This window comes from Leopardus geoffroyi, chromosome B4, assembly GCF_018350155.1.
Source record: "Leopardus geoffroyi isolate Oge1 chromosome B4, O.geoffroyi_Oge1_pat1.0, whole genome shotgun sequence".
In the NCBI taxonomy this organism is placed as follows: Eukaryota; Metazoa; Chordata; class Mammalia; order Carnivora; family Felidae; genus Leopardus; species Leopardus geoffroyi.
Genome location: NC_059341.1, coordinates 28,156,935 through 28,173,797, shown reverse-complemented (window position 1 = coordinate 28,173,797; position 16,863 = coordinate 28,156,935). Strand labels below are relative to the sequence as shown.

The window sequence follows — 16,863 nt, the reverse complement described above, 5'->3', positions numbered from 1 at the left end:
TGTGAAACACTCCCATAGGTACATCTGGAATCTCAAAAGAGAATTCCAGCTTTTGGCATGATATACATAAAACATTTTATAAGTATGTTAACAATGAAATTTACAATTTCTTAAAATTGTTGTTTTGCAAAGAAAAATATCAGTATCATTATTTTGAAAATATGTAGCATTTTTCAAAACTGCTTATTTTTCTATAACTCTGCTCCCTGGGGCGGGGGGGGGGGGGATTTAGTGTTGTAATGATCAGTAATGATCATGTACAGACTTTACAAACTTCTTACGTTATTTGATAATACTTAAAACCCTGCATAAAAATATAGTAAAAGGTACAAATATTATCCACAACAGAAACTTTTCAAAAATTTCGATTTCTCCCGAATACACATTTTTTTTTTAACCAGCTCAGATATCAAGAGTTAAAGGCTAATAATATTCTCCTGTAACCTCTCCTTTCTGTGAAAATACTACAGTATTTTCAATGAGAGTGTAAACAAACCATTGTTTCAAGTTTTATTTACACTGGAGCTGCCTGGCAAAATCCCATGCCTGATCTAGCCATTTGTCTTGATTCCAAGTAAGTATTTAAGAGATCCTTGCTATCTACAATATTTCCACCTTGGCGTTTACTTCCAAGGCCTGTTTTTCCCATCCTTTATTTTTCTCCCAGGACAAATGTGTCTGAACCACTTTTAACCATAATGTTTATTGTTTTTCCCGCTTATGAGAGCAATGTAAGAATCCTACAAGCCAGAGATAATCTGTTAATACACTGTTGTTAGTTCCTCGGGCATTTAGTTTTCCTTCTACTGAGTCATCTTTTAAGCATAACTGGTCCTTTCTAAGAGCAGAAATAAAAGCATTGACCCGGGGCACTGGAAGGTATGGTCACATGAGTGGGAGGCTGTGGAAAGTTTACACCCGCCAATAAGTGTACACATTTGTTTACAGGGAACCACCGTTTGTTACATTTAATAACGGTGAACGGTAATCCATAAGTAGTTACACAGAGGCCAAACGGGTTATCCAGTAAGAAAGACACACTAAAACCTCTAAGACTGCGCCGGGACAAGACGTGGTAGGCGGGCGCGCTCTGGCACCGGGAGCCGGGGCCGGAGCCGGAAGGGCGGACTTGGAGGGGCGGGTCTAGCCATCGCGGGCGGGGCCTACCCAAGGCAGGTCCGGTTGGGGCGGAGCCGGGGGCGGGCCCGGGGGCGGAGCCGGGTGGGAGCTGGGCACGGCGGGAGAGCTGACTCCTCCCTCTCGAGGAGTCGCAGGCACCTGGTGAGGAGCTAACGGCTGTTTCCACACGTGGAGAACTTTTAATGAACACGTGAGGGAAGGAGGCAATGTCTGCGGAAAGTCTACCTCACAACTCTGGCGTCCGACTCCAACCCCCAGGGCTACAGCTAGTTCGATGTGTTCCTAGGGTGGGGGTGGGGTGGTCTACGCCCCTTTCCATTAGTGTCAACTGCCCTCGGCCACAGGTTTTCTGAGAAGCTTTCTCAAGCAGTCCCCGCCCCAGGAGGCGGCTACACAGGCCACTTGCGCCTGCGCCTGCTCCCGGCGCCACACCGCGGGGGCGGAGCCGCCGAGGAAAGGGGCGTCTCTCCCGCCGTCGCGCGCAGGGCGGAGCCGTGGGGGCGGTGCGGCCGGGCGCCCAGAGACCTGACCTTCCCGAACGCCGGGTCCCGTGACGTCACCTCGCCGTGACGCGCACGCTGTAGGAAAACTGTAAGTTTCTAAGGATTCCTGCAGCTCCCTGGGCCTGCGGGGCTCGCTCTGTTGCTCGCATTCCCGGTGTCGGTGGTGGCTGTGGGCGTTTGATCATTGGGCGATTGGGGAGCCGCCGAACGTGGCGAAGGGACAGGTGCCCGCCCAGAGCGGGAGTGCACCTTCTGCGACGGGCGGGACCGAGAGTGCGGGGAGGCGAGGCCGCGCCCCGCAGGACAGGCCCTCACTTCTCCCCTGGGGCCGAGAGGGCTCAAGGAGCCTGCGACCGAGGACAGGGAAGGAGGAGGGTCCACATGGGAGCGACCCCTTTTTTTTTCCTTCTTTGATGAAGGGACTTAGATTCCCCTCAGCCCTGGAGTTTGACATGTGAAGTATGGTATGGAGGGTTTCTTCAGAGACTCCACATCTGGGCTTCTTTGGGGATTCTGCAAGTGACCAAATCGCTGAGGACCGGTTATAAAGATAACCACCTGCTGCCTCAGTTTCCTTTTTGTGTAAAATGGAGGTAAAGCAGCCCCTGGCCTAATTGGCATTCGTACAGAACCGGGGACGTTGTGAGAGCACGTGAGGTAACACAAGCATGTAAACTTGGTAGGTGAAAGCTTAGAAAGGCAGTCCTTATTCTGAGAACGTGGTGGCCAATGGCCATTTAACAAAGGTCTGGTAGGTAGGGATCTTTCACAGTTTTGCCTCCTTAACCCCCTGGCGCCCACTGATCATGGACAACACTTGAGTCTGATGGGCGATCTGAACTGTTGTCACTGAACTTAGTGGAACAGGGATCAAGAAATGACTGGTATCCTTATCACAATGTTCTTGACAATGGACAAATGAGATCCCCTTGTCTGGGTTTTTCAGAGAAAGCTTTCAGCTTGCTTGAACTAGTGCATTATACTCGACACGGGTATACTCAGTTTTAGAGTTGTTGTGTCCACTTGGAATATCTGACGGTCATATTTGAATTTGAAAGTTTTGGCTTGCCAAGGGTTAGCACGTTATTGATGCGTTAGTACTGTAATACTTCTCAAATTCAGGGATAAGTATTTGTTAGGACCTTTGAAGGGAATACTATTGTACACATCACAGGGTGTATTTATTCCAGAGATGGAGAGATCACATTTCTGTAAATTCAGTTTAACCTCCTTTGAGAAGCCTTGGAATTAGAGAGCAGGGGTTTTAGTCTTTGTTCTACCACTTAATAACTTTGTGTCCAAGGGCAGCTCACCCAAACTTGGGATTTTCTTTTCCTGTCTCAAATGGGAGATGATGGTGTATTTACTGTTGCTTTCTCAAGGAACCAATGAGAGGGTAAGTGTAAGGATGAAAGGGTTTCTAAGTGTGGTTATTGTTATTAAGAAACCTCCGTAGGTCCCCTAGCCTGGATAAGAGGTGTGTTCGTTCAGAAGTCAGGTTCTGAGTCAGAACTAGAAATATAGCAGCAAGCAACTATCCTGCGAGCTGGAGGAGCTCATATTCCAGTGGGGGAATGGGCTACAAAGAATAAGAACACAGTATTATTTCAGACAGTGATTAAGTAGAGTGAGGTGAAGGAAGATAAGAGAATGGCAGTGGGGGAACAGAGCAGGTGTAGATAGGGTCTGTCAGGGAAAGCCTCCCGAAAGAGGTGACCGTCGAATCAGTGAAACCGAGAGGAAGAGCGTGAGGTAAGAACATTGCAGGCAGGGGTCATAAGAGCAGTAAACACATGGACTCACTGTATTTGAGGTAGTCTTGTAAACACTAAATTTGTGCAGCGAACTTACGAGGTAGGTACTATTATCTCCCATTTTTGTGGATGAAGAAACTGACACCCAGAAAGGCGTGCTCGAGGTTGTACAGCTTAAACGTGTGGAATTTGGGCAGTTTGACGCGGAGTCCATGCTCCACGTGGCAGTCCTGTTGTGCCTCACAACAGGGGCAGCGGAGGAACGATGCTGGGAGGTGGACGCTAGCCTGAGGTGGCCAAGGCGTGGCAAGATGAGTGTACAGATCACAGCAAGGAAAGGGGGAAAGTGGTGGCAGGCGGTGTTGGAGGACCAGGCTGGATTTTGGGGGCCCTTGTAGGCTATGGTGGTGTTACTCTAGGTGTGATGGGAAACCACTGGGAGGTTTGTATCAAGGAAGTAGCGTCTGATGTTAGTTTTCTTGGCTGGAGGACTAGCCGTAAGGTCAGGGAGTGGGGCCACTTGACCATGGGGAGGTAGGAGGGTATCGTTCTGTGCTGGAGGAGAGATGCTGGTGTCTTGGCCTGGGAAAGTGGTTGTAGAGACGATAGAACGTGCTCGAATTCATGATATGCTTTTGAGGGTAGAGCTGCTGGTGTGGCCTTACATCTGGCGTGTGAGGAAAAGGGCGAAGTCATGACCTCCTCGGTTTTAGGCTGGGAGAACAGTGGTGCCGTTGACGGAGCAGGGAGAAAGGGCTTGGCCGCGAAGGTCATGAATTCTGTCTTGGACAACTTTCAGATGCCTCGTAGACATAGTAGTACCAGAGCTAGTAGTAATAGGAAGCATTATGTAGCCGTAAACTGTACTGGGCAGGGTTTTAAGCACTTCACGTGTGTTAATTAATTTCATCCTCGTAACAGTTATATGTGCTAGAGATCATTATGATCCCCATTTTACAAATGAGAGGACAGAGGCACAGGTTAGTTAAAAGTGGCTGGCCTAAAATCACCCAGCCTGCAAGTGACGGAGCCAGGATTCAAAACCAAGCAGTCTCTGGCTTTGGATCCACACAGTTAATGTCTGTAACCACCTATAAGTTGACTGGTTGAGTAGGTAGTTACAGACATTAACTGCACATTTGATTTACGTGTTTGGAACTTAGAGGAATGGTCAGAGCTGGATACTCAGCATTTACATTTCTGAAAAGAAAGCCTGCTTTTGTGCCTCATCTAAGCCTTGGTTGGCGATGGAGTAAAGAACACAGGCAGTTGGGCCATGCTGACTAGACTTTCGTTACTTTGCTCGGTTCACACGGCCAATATCCAGGATCCCCTTTCCATGAGGTTCTGTGAGGGTGAGGTCTGTATGTTTTTTACTTCTCTGTCTCTGGTTCCTAATCCAGTGCCTGCCATGTAGTAGCTGTTAGGGATGACTTTATATGTAAGACATTTGATTAAGTTTTGGGAGTTCAGAGATGAATAAATCATAGCACTCTCCTTGGAGGAGCAGAGTGTGAGGAAAAACCTGTGGGAATAAAACCAGAGTAGACTAAATGCGTAAATACATGTTGATTATTTCATTCTGGCCTTCTGCAGCCCCCCCCCCCCACCCCGCCATCCCCCACCCCATATACTTGAGGGATGGGGCATGAAGAGGGTCAAAGGAGCAAAAGAATGCCTTAGCAATTGCATGGTGAATTTGAGGCTCCTCTTCCACAAAAGAATTACTCATAATCTTGCATATTTTACTATATTTGCATTAGTTTTATTTGGCAACGGTGTAATTTTTACGAAACGAAATAAATTCTGATATTTTAGTATCATTCTGGAGTGATGAGTTTTTCCAGTTCTATTACCTCAGTGTTGACAGGACTCACTAGTGAAATAAGGGAGTTGGCTTGAGATGTTGCAGCTTGCATAATAGAGGGTGATGCAGGGGCTGTGTGAGGTATTTAGGCAGGTTTCCACTGGTTTCAGTGTATCACGCCAAAGTTCCACATATTGGAGTAAGTTTCAGTTTCTCTGCTGATGATCTCTTTAACACTGAGATATGTGTATATATATACATATACATACATACATATATATATTTTTTTGTCATAGAAAGGGGATCTGGTGGTGTATGTCATAGGTGGAATTATAGATTACATCTCATATCTGGAATGTGGTAGAACCTAGAAACTAGAACAATATGCACAAAAATAAGTGTCTTCTGTAGATCTCTGTAAGGGTATACTATAACTTCAATACATTTGTCACAATTTTATTACTTCCTATCAGGAGTTTTTGAAATTGGAACCATTACAAGATTATATAAAATTGCACCATGGTAGATTTTGGATTAATTTCAGAGTTTTTTCTTACAGTATATAAAATTATATCTTGTTTAGCTTTTTTAGCTTTCCACGGGAGAGTTGATCTGGATAACCCGGTTCACCATCACTCTAAACATCTAATTTTTTTTTTTTTTTAATATTTATTTATTTTTGAGAGAGACAGAGACAGAATGTGAGTGTGTTAGGGGCAGAGAGAGAGAGAGAGAGGAAGACACAGAATCCAAAGCAGTTTCCAGGCTCCGAGCTGTCAGCACAGAGCCCGACGCAGGGCTCAAACTCGTGGACCATGAGATCATGACCTGAGCCGAAGTCAGACGCTCAACTGCCTGGGCTACCCAGGCACCCCTTCACTCTAAACATCTAAACAGGAACCCTCCACAAATACAGATATGCCATCTTGTTTTGCAAATTTTAAATCTGCTATTGTTGCTTCCCTAAATTTAATGGAGTTGAAATGATTAGTATTCCTTTATACCACAATCGCAGCTGGCTTCCCCAGGAATATCAGATATGCATAAATGGTACAAAGTATCTTGAAGGGCCTGCTGATTGTTCAGCCTTAGTCACTTTTTAAGTTTAGACTTAGCGAGGGCAGGTTGATGGTTATTTAATTGTGCTAGATTGTGGTAAGTCTTCCTGTTTGCAGACAGAAGCCCCTCTTTTTAAATCTGACCATCCTAGATAACTTATACAATCCAGATTCTTAAAAAAAAACAAACTATATTTACATGAGCAAATTTAGAAACTACTACTTTATGTTAAGAGTACACATTTAAATATATGGAAATTGTTTCTTGTAGAAAATTATGTCTAGCCCAGTGATGATATGTAGTGGCCATTAAATATAATTTCTAAAATTCTACTTCTTGTAGTTTCTTTTATTCCTGCATATTACCTTCAACTTATATATGTATGTACATGTGTGTATATATTTATATTTTCTGTATTTGCAGTAAAAGCTGAATATTAGTTGTGTCCTTTTACTTAGCATTGTAAATGATTGAATATATTTAAATAATATAAACAATTGTCACTTAATTTTTTTAATGTTAGTTTTATTGTTTAAAATTTTTTATTTTAGAGAGCAGGGGAGAGGGACAGAGAGAGAGAGATAGAGAGAGAGAGAGACAGAGAGACAGAGAGACAGAGAGAGAATCCCAAGTGTGCTCCATGCTGCTGCAGGGCTTGATTCCACAATTTTGGGATCGTGACCTGAGCCGAAATCAAGAGTCAGAGCCTCAACCGACTCAGTCACCCAGGCGCCCCAAGTGTCACTTAATTTTGATTCATTTGACACGTGGTTACTTACAGATTAATTGAGGCTTGATTTTTTTCACATAAACAGTAATTATTATTAGTAAGTCTTGGTGGAGACTAAGCTTTAGTGACGGGTTAACCAAATTGCTTTTGCAAAAGAACATGCAAGGAGAAAATTTTAGAGGGGATTAAGCAAAAACAGAATGTTAGTGGAAGGGATGATTTAACCATAATAACCTGCCATACCTAGAATTCTTAAGATGTTACTATCCTATAGATAGCATTTTTTTATTTGGTTCTGTATTGCAAAAGTGTTAGTTTTAAGCTGCATTCTAGGCCACCAATCTATAGTGAGATAAATACTGGAATATATGCAACTATGAATTTAGCTCAGTGGATCTCAACTGGGGATGATTTTGTTCCTTCCCCCAACCTCACTCTTGGGACATTTGGCAATGTCTAGAGACATTTTTGGTTGTCACAACTGTGTGTGAGAGCATGGCACCTGTCATATAGTAATGGAGGCCAGGGATGCTCTTAAATATCCTACAAGGCACAGGACAACCCCAACAGTAAAGAATTATCCATTTCAAAATGTCAATACTGCTGCTGAGAAATCCTGCAAGATATAACTTTTTTCTTTCTTTCTTTCTTTCTTTCTTTCTTTCTTTCTTTCTTTCTTTCTTTCTTTTTTGGTGTTTTAGAGATTGAGGTGGTAGTTGCAAGTGGCAAGCACCTTACTTGAACAAAAGATTGTGTTCAACTGCTTTTAGTTTGTTGGAGAACTGAGCTAATTTGGTTCATTTATTGCAAGGAAAAGAATTTTTGTAGCTGATGGCTTTGAATTTTTTTTTTTTTTGATTGCCAGTATGTCTAATGTTTTTGGTTTGTTTTCAGCCATGATTTTTTTTCTTGATAAAATTAATTTTGGCATTATACAATCCTGGGTTGTATCAGATTTGCTAGTATGAGTCTCCTTCATATTTTGAATTAACTATCTCAGTTACATGGTTGTTTATTCACTTCAAAAATCCTTTCACATTCATTTTGATTCGCGATTTTCATGAACACCCCATGAAATGTGCAGAGCATGCATTACCCTTACTATTTGCCAGATGAGGAAACAGATCAAATGATTTGCTGTATACATTACAGCAAGTTAGGGATGAAAGCAAATTTAGGACTCTCAGAGGTTTTGATGCTTAGGACATTTTTAAAGTTACCAGTTGTTGTCTCGTTTGATTTTCCTGGCTGTCCTTTGAAAACTGGTAACTTACTTAAGGTCACCCAACTCATAATGTAGTTTTGACTATTTCCAGTGACCTATGCTGCTTCTCCAGGTATTCTCTAATAAGTATATTTGACAGTTTCTGGATAAATTCACCAAATCCATGCTTAACCTAAGTAGGTTTCTTAACACTATAAGGGAGGAAAATTTCTCCATCCTCTTTGGTTCTCATTCTGGGCCTAAGTATTAAACTGATATGCCAGATTGATAGTCGAAAAACATACAAACTTTATTAAACTTACTTGTACATGGGAACCTTAGATGAAGACCTAAAGTAGTAGCCGGAACAGGAAGCTTTTATACATTTTAGACAAAGAAACAATAAATTTGTGAAGAATTGACAAGACCAGAGGAGTTTGGGCCAGGGGTAGTAAATGGTGAAGAAGTAACTAGGAAGATAAGGATTAGTTTAATAGGATTTCTTTGTATAGGTTTCTCCACCTCCAGTTCTCCCCCATCCCTCCCACCACCATCTCTGCTGATAAGAATACTTTTCACATGGGAGTTTTATCTTTTGCTTTCAGGAGGGAAAAAGGAGAGTCATAACGTCCTTGCACCTGCTGTTTCTTAAATATCTTTGATTCAAAATAATCAGAATATCAAAATGGCGTATGTGGGGGGGGGGTGCATTCTGGTGTCCTGCAACACCTGTCAGATGTTCATGTTGTCACTTGAATGAATAGGTAATTCAGTGTTTGTAATCCTGTGATTGGACTTGAGTGGAAACTTCGCTGAATTTTGATAAACCATAAGGTAGTGCTACTTGCTATTTAGAATTTATTGTTCAAGCAGTCTAAGTCCAAAAGCAGACCGAAGAGATGGCTCTCAGCTGTATTTGAGTATATTTGGGTGAGGCAACCTACTTGGCATGATTCATTTTGCCTTTCTGATGAGGGATGTATATTTGGGATAGTACCTCCATTGGTTCTAATTTTTAAATTAGAAACCTATTATTCTCTTTAGCCAGTGCCATCGTCTATGTCACATTTGACGCTGTTTCTCTTAACTTTTTCAAAAAGACTATATTTGATGAGTTTTCATGTTTGAAGATTATTTGATGATATTCAATTCTTGATGGAAGTTTCAGTAATCAGAAAAATTTTTTTTTAATATCCAGAAGTGGAATTGGTGGGGCATACGGTAGTTTTATTTTTGTGTTTTCTTGAGGAATCTCCATACTGTTTTCTATAGTGGCTGCACAAATTTACAGTCCCAGCAACAATGCACAAGAGTTCCCTTTTCTTCACAGCTTTGCCAATATTTATTATCTCTTGTCTTTTTGATGATAGCCATTCTAACAGGTGTGAGGTGATATCTCATTGTGGTTTTGCTTTGCATTTCTCTAACAATTAGTGAGACTGAGCACCTTTTCATGTTCCTGTTGGCCATCTGTATGTCTTCTGTGGAAAAATGTTTGTTCAGTTACTCTGCCCATTTTTAAAATCAGACTGTTTTAATGAAGGGCAGTTGGCACACAGTGTTTAATTAGCTTCAGGTGTAACAGCATAGTGCTTCCTCAACCCTATACATCGTGCTGTGCTTACCACAGTTGTCACTATACAAAGCTACTACAATACCTTGACTTATTCCTCATGCTGTATCTTTTATCCATGGGACTTACTCATTCTATAACCAGAAGCCTGTACCTCCCATTCCTTTCCCCCAATCTCCCATCCTTCTGGCAACCACCAGTTTGTTCTCTGTATTTATGTGTCTGTAATTGGAAATTTTAATGTTTCGTATAATACATCCACTGGCTGAATGTGGACAATTGATAGTGTGAAATTGTGGGTCTTGGATTAAGAAGGAAAGGAAAAAGACCTTCGTCCGTGCAATTGTGTATTGGGCAACAAGGACTATAATTATATTGAAAAGGTGAAGATTTTCAATTTTCCATAAAACTGAATTATCCTGCCAAAATATTTTTCTTATCTCCATGAAGAAAAATGCCATATCCAAGTGGACATAATATTGTATTACTGAGGGGAGAGACCACCACTGATGTGTAACTGAAGCCGGGCTGGATTCCATACTTGCTAAGCAAGGGAGAGCTCTATGTGCAGAATATAATCCTCCAAACAGGCAGAGATGTACGTAGATAGGGTTTTGAGGAAGCATGGAGTTGTAGGATTGGCATATTCTCAGTGAGACAGTTTAAGGATTGGCCAACTTGAAACTTGGGGTTTAGGGTCTGGCTGGTGCTGAGGAGCAAGTGTCCTGAAGCAAGGCAGTTGCCGCTCGGCTGACTTCCTCAGCTGAGTACTTACGTGGAAACATTGAGTAGAGTTGAAGGGTTGATACATTGGGGCATATTTACAACCGATTCTGTGATTACTTGTTCCCAGCTTGGGACAAGAGCCAAAGAATAATCTTTTCCTTTCTCGAAGCTGGAGAATAGGTACTTTTTATTTTCCACATTTGTGTCAAACATTTGTTAGCAGTCGCGCTAATATACACTTTGATTTTGCTTTCCTTCTGAAACTTGTAAAAAAAGAAATGAGTGCAGTGAATGTAATTTGTTTCCTATCTACCAGTCTCAGGATTATATGTTATTTGGGACCCAGGCTGCTTCAAGGATTATTTTGATATATAGTTAAAAAGGTAATATGTTATTTATGGAAATACTTGACTATTTTAAATACTGTGGTGATAGCTGTTACTTTTATGTCTGTTTTTCTCTCTTGTGGGAATGTGTCGTATCATATGCCTGCCACAGTAGTCTTGATGGACGCTGAATTATAGATCTACAAGTTTGTTGTTTTGCTGTTGTTAGAGATACATGTAGAGGTGATTACTTTTTGAAAGTTAACTGGCAAATTCTTCTTATCAACATTTAGGAGATTTAATGGTTATATCATGTGTCTTATATAAGGTAGGCTGAATGATTTTAGTGTCTGTGAATCATTTTACCACAATTATATCATAGTATCATTTTTACAAAGTATTTCGGTTTAATTTTTATTTAGAATATTTTAATTTTTGGAATGAAATAAAGAGCTGTTTATGACAATTGTCTGGAACTGTGATATTTTTCTAAACTGATGTCTCACAGTAGTATTTTAGCTTTAAAAATGTTTTCCTTTGAGGTTCTAAAATAAACTCAGAGGGCATTCTTTATCCTAGAAGTTAGAAAAAGCAAAAGGACGTTTTTGATATACTTTCTATTTTGTGTTGAAGTTTTATTTAAAATAGCCTGTGTACTGTATTTACATGGAAAAACGTCATAATATTTTAAAAAAAGAATGGGTACTGCCACGTTTATATGCAGCCCTTATTTCCTTTCTTAACCTACAGCTGTTATCATACCTCACTGCCTTCCAGATGAGTATTATCCAGTGATAAAGCTACATTTATGATTTAGATAAAGCATTTTTGTGTGAAAGCTCTTTGAAAATGTGAAGCCTGATTCTTGTTTTTACCTATAGCGCAAGTTTCTGACTTGCTATGATAGTTAACCTTAAGAGCTTAATCTCAACCCATTATTAAACTTAACATCATGTTGTTTATGAATAGCTATTGTTTAATTGGTAAATGATACTCAAACATTTTTAGCCTCAGCATTTAAATTTTCTAAATCTATACTAAATAGGTAATTAAATTTCCTAGGGAAAAAGGTGTCTTTGATGCCTACGCATGGTTACACTTTTGTTTATATGTATGAAATAATGGATTTGAAATGTGGTTTTTCTCTGTGCATATAAGCCCACCTCTGGGAATAGGTGGGCTTATATTGCCTAGTGATATGACCAAAAATAGAGTCCTAGGTAGGTGATAGTAAAATGGAAAAAACTGCTAATATAAATGGATATAAAATGGTATTTCGTAGTTTTAATTTGCATTTCTTTGATTACTGCTGAGGCTGAGCTTCTCTTCATTTACTTGTTAGCCATATAAATTTCACCTACAGTTTTCCGATTTAGCAAATAAAAATACAGGAAACCCTGTTAGATTTGAGTATTAGATTAACAACAAATACATTTTTAGTGTAAGTATATACCCTTGCATTAGTTGGGATATACATATACCAATTTTTTTATTGCTTATCTTTAATTCAAATATGATGGGGCATTCTGTATTTTATCTGACAACTTTACTTCTCTAAATTGTCTGCTTCTGTCTCTTACAAAATTCTTAATTGCATTTCTTGTCTTTGTTGTTATCTTCAAGAGTTCTTGGCATACACTGGATATTAATCCCTTGTTTTTTTTTTTTTTTTTTTTTTTTGTTAGAAGTTGCAAACATATTCTCCCATACTTTTGCCTGTTAGTTTTGTAGTGTTTTTTTTTTTTGTTGAATAACAAGTCCTTAATTTTGATGGAGTCAATTCTGTCAGTTCCATCTGAATTTTCCCATATTGTTTATATTTTTGAGATCTTAAGAAATCTTTCATCACTCCAAGGTCACAAATGTATTACCCTACTTTTCATTTCAACAGTTTCCTAGTTTTACCTTTCATATTTAGATCTTTAATACATTTGGTGTTTATTTTAAGGGAAGAGTATCAGGAGATGAAGTGAGAGAGGTAGTGGAAGGAGCAGATTGCATAAGGATGGTGGGCCATTGTGAGGACTTTGGTTTTTATGCTCAGTGAAATAGGAAGCCAGTGGAGGTTTTGAACAGAGGGTGCCACTCTCTGAAATCTGAAATATGCTTTAACAAAAATTCTCTGATGACAATTAAGAATAGATTGTATGAGGTATGGCAGAGACTATTGATTCTTCCTCAGTATCTAGGATATCCTTTTTTCTGTTAGTATTGGAACCCGTCTTAGAGACTGTATCTTCCTACTTCTTCTGACTATAGGAGATATCTGTGTGTTTAGGTTGGGGCCAGTTAAATGTGAGCAAAAGTGGTATGTGCAACTTCTTCAAGGTGAGGTGCTTGTCCTGTTCATCTCCCTACGCCGCCTCCACCTTCCTGTTGACTGGAAAACTGCATCAACTAGAATGGTAACAACCACCTTGAACCCAGAGATAGGCAGCCTGTGATGAGGATGGCAGAGCCATCCCTCATCAGCCTAGGTCCCCAGATGACCTTGTGGAACAGAACCAACTACTACTCATCCTCCCCTAAGCACTTGCCTATCTCTTTACTGTTTCCAGGAAGAGAATAAACTTTCTTGTTTCAGTCACTGTATTTGTTGTCATTTTATCACAACAGCTTTCTTCATACCCAATTTAATGCCAAAATTGGTACCTGAAGCGAGGTGTTGCCATAATAAATAGCTAAAGTACATGGCACTGGCTGAGTGGTTGGTCAGCAGACGGTTAGGCACCATGTCATAGGCTGGAAAACTGGTGACCCTTGTTACGCTATGGCAAAAGCTTGGTGAAACTGTCACCTCTGATAACTTGGAAGGCAATCAGTGTGTCTACCATTTTGTACCCCCAGGGAAGTGATTGGAAAGACTCCTAATGTGAGGCTGCTAACATAGGTTGACCAGCTGCTTTAGCAAGGAACTGCAAGAGGGTGTCAAGTAAGAGAACAATTAGCTAGCTTGCAATTAGAGCTGGGAGGGGGTATGATTTCGCTAAAGGAAGTTCTGTATGCCCATGGCCTATGCTTTGAATTAACTGAAAGGACAGTAATAAGGGGTGTTGCAGGGTTGGAAAGATGGTTTCTTCTTCCCAAACAGCGAGAGGTTAGATTTGTTCTTAGGAGACTTCATTAGATTTTCTTGGCCAGAGAAAGGTGGAAGCCAGGCTAGGCAAGGATCAAATGAAGGATTTATCTTCCCACCTGAACCAGTCAATTAAGCTAGGTAAAGCTCCAGTTACAAATACAGAGTTTCAGTTCCCTAGAGCAACAAAAGTTTATTTCTTACTCATAACATGTCTGTGGCTCCGTTCCACCATCCTCTGTCACTCCAAGCCAAAGGAATAGGTTTTTGGGGACATTGCTGTTCTATTTCCGAGGGAGAGGAGACTTGCAAAACCGCTGCTTGGAAGTAACAGGTGTTACTTTTGTTCATATTTTATTGGCCAAAGCTAATCGGGTGGCTGAGCCTGAAATCAGTCAGGCAGGAAGAACATTTTAAGTCACATGGCTTGCACTGATGTGAATGGGGTGTGGTGGTGTAATCATCCTGTCCTGTGAATCAGATGACCTCAAATTAGCTAACCTTAAATTGAGGGGCAGAGGGATGGATCTGCCTCAGAGGTCAGCTAATCAAAAAGGGCAGAATTGACAAACTTAGCATCTACCACCAGATTAAATCTTTAGTTGTCCTTACTTTCACGTGGCACTGACTGAAGACAAGAAGACGTGGGGGATTCTGAGACGATTATGTTGCCACAAGTTTAGCTTGCCAAAACTTGTGATGGTTTCGCATTGTTTGACAACTAAAGCCGTCTTTGACCCCCAAATATGTACCCCCCGGGAAATAGGCTATTAGCTCTTTCCTGCCTCTTTGGAGCACATACTCTCCTGTGTTCACTTCATAGATTGCCAGAAGGGATAATGGAAAAAGATATCTTCCAGAGACAAAGCCAGGCTTCAACAGACAAATGAACAAATGAGTCTCTCTCCTCACCAGGCACACAGAACCTGAGTTAAACCAAGGAACTTGGTTCCCTGGTAGAGTCGGGGGATTCGTTGCCATTCCTGTCCAGTAGTATTTTGTCATTGGTAAGAATACCTATTTGCCATTCTTTTCAAAATGACTTAATTGCATTAATCTTACTTGTATTCCATTGTATATTGGGTGTGATGGTGGTGGTAGAGAGCAAAGTTATTTCTCTATTAGTTTGTGGGTCACTGGATTGGGACAGAGACACATTGATATCTGTTGAAGAGGTTGTGTATCACCCAGAGGTCTTAGGCTTTGAGCTGAACCCAGTAACTGGTTGGGACTTCAGGTTATCCCTTTAGAAAAGGAGAGGAATGTTTCAGAGTGGGAAGAAGGATGCACTCCGACCTCTGATATTTTTCTGGCACATAGTTCCTATACAGAAACTGTATTCCTTAGGCTTCTTGTAGCCAGATGAGACCACATATCAAAGTTTGGGCCAGTGGATGGGAGTGGAAGTGATGTGTGCAACTTCTAAACCACATTTATATTAAACATCTGCTGTATGTCGTAGTCTTTTTTCCCCTGTCCCCATGGGTGAGGTGTAGGTGAGCCAGCTTCCATCATACAGACAAGGGCAGTGCCCCAGAGGAGTGACAGGACAGAAGAGAAGGACCCTCAGGAGGAACCCTCAGGGAGGAACCTGCCCACCTTGCTGGGACCACTTGTCTGTCTCAGGCCTACTGCACAAGACAGAAGTAAACTCTGGTTTGAGCCACTACGTTCTTGGTTTTATTGTAGTAGTGTAGCCTATATCTTGGTTAATACAGATGGCAGTGATGGAAACAGGAAACAGGAAAATTAGAATCATTTTTAGTGATTTTTTTTCAGGTGAGGCTTTTCATTTATATATTCTTTCTGTGAAAGTTTATCTTTCAAACTGTCTAACAAAGAGTTTAGAAATAAAGAAACTCCTTTGAACATTGTGATTTCCTTTATATTTCAGGGGCATATTTACATATTCATGTAAAAATCCTGACATTTTCACATGATACCAATTTTCTTTGTTGCTGTAGAGTTCTTACACTTGCACAGTTATTATTACATAACATTTGGTGTTACCATCCTATACTTTTATTACTGTTTGATGGGCAGCAGCAAGCAAGGACCTGCTGAGACGGGAGACTATGCATTTGCAGCATCTCTGGTCCACTTGGGTGGGGCTTTTATAGCAGCAATCTCCAGTGTGGTTGTGGGAGGGAAGAAGTAGGTTCTTAGATTGGTTTAGGAGAAGGACAAGCCAGCAAGAAAGTTAAGTTTAGGCAAGGGAGTGGGCAAAGCTGGATGATCAGATCCTAGGTTTATAGTGGATAGGAAGTGAAGCCTGGAGCATGGCTAATGGATCAGGAAAAAAATAGAGAGGGCATGAGGAAAAACTGGAATCTTCAACATATTAAGATCAAGTGAGATTTATTTATTCATTGATTCAATAAGTATTGAGTATTTATCTTCCAGACACTGTTCTCTGTGGCATGGCTACTAAGATCAAAGCAGTGATCAAAACGAAGCGCCTGCCCTACTAGAGCTTACTTCTACAGGGGAGATAGGTAATACACATGAATATATGAAAATGTTAAAAAGAAAAATGAGGAAGGGTAAGGGGGTAGAGAGTGATTTAGATGCTATTTTAGATGATGTGAACAAGAAAAGGCTCTTGGAAGAGATGATCTCTGGGCAGAGACTGGAATGTAGTTAGGATACAGCAATGTGAAGAGCATCCCAGGGTATGCAAGTAGTATGGCAGACAGAGCCCTGGCCCAGAGCTTGCCTGAGGAGTGGCCAGGTAACTGGGGAGCGTGAGTGAGGAGGAGTTATAATTACTGAGGGCCATGATACTTTAGGGCTGCTGTAGGATTTGGGATTTTGTTCAAGTGTCATGGGAAACCCATTAGAAAGTTGGAATCAGAGAAGTGACGTGATCTATTTTACTTTCCTGAAGGCTCATATTGGCTGCTTTGGGGAGGATTGATTGGCAACGGCGGGTAAAGAATCTAGAGAGCTAGACGGGCAAGCGACT

General features: G+C 41.1%; 1 protein-coding gene across 7 annotated transcripts in view; it reads left to right on the top strand.

Annotated features, from left to right (window-relative positions):
- The first annotated feature begins 1,602 nt into the window (after nt 1–1,602).
- Nucleotides 1,603–16,863, top strand: part of ZNF438 (zinc finger protein 438) — a 173,431-nt gene continuing 158,170 nt past the window's right edge. For 6 of the 7 annotated variants that reach the window (XM_045462557.1, XM_045462556.1, XM_045462552.1 and 3 more), the window contains exon 1: nt 1,610–1,731. The gene's annotated coding sequence lies outside the window, so the exon portion shown is untranslated. Of the gene's footprint in view, nt 1,732–16,863 lie in introns of all 7 variants that reach the window. The other variant, XM_045462553.1, reaches the window with a different exon arrangement.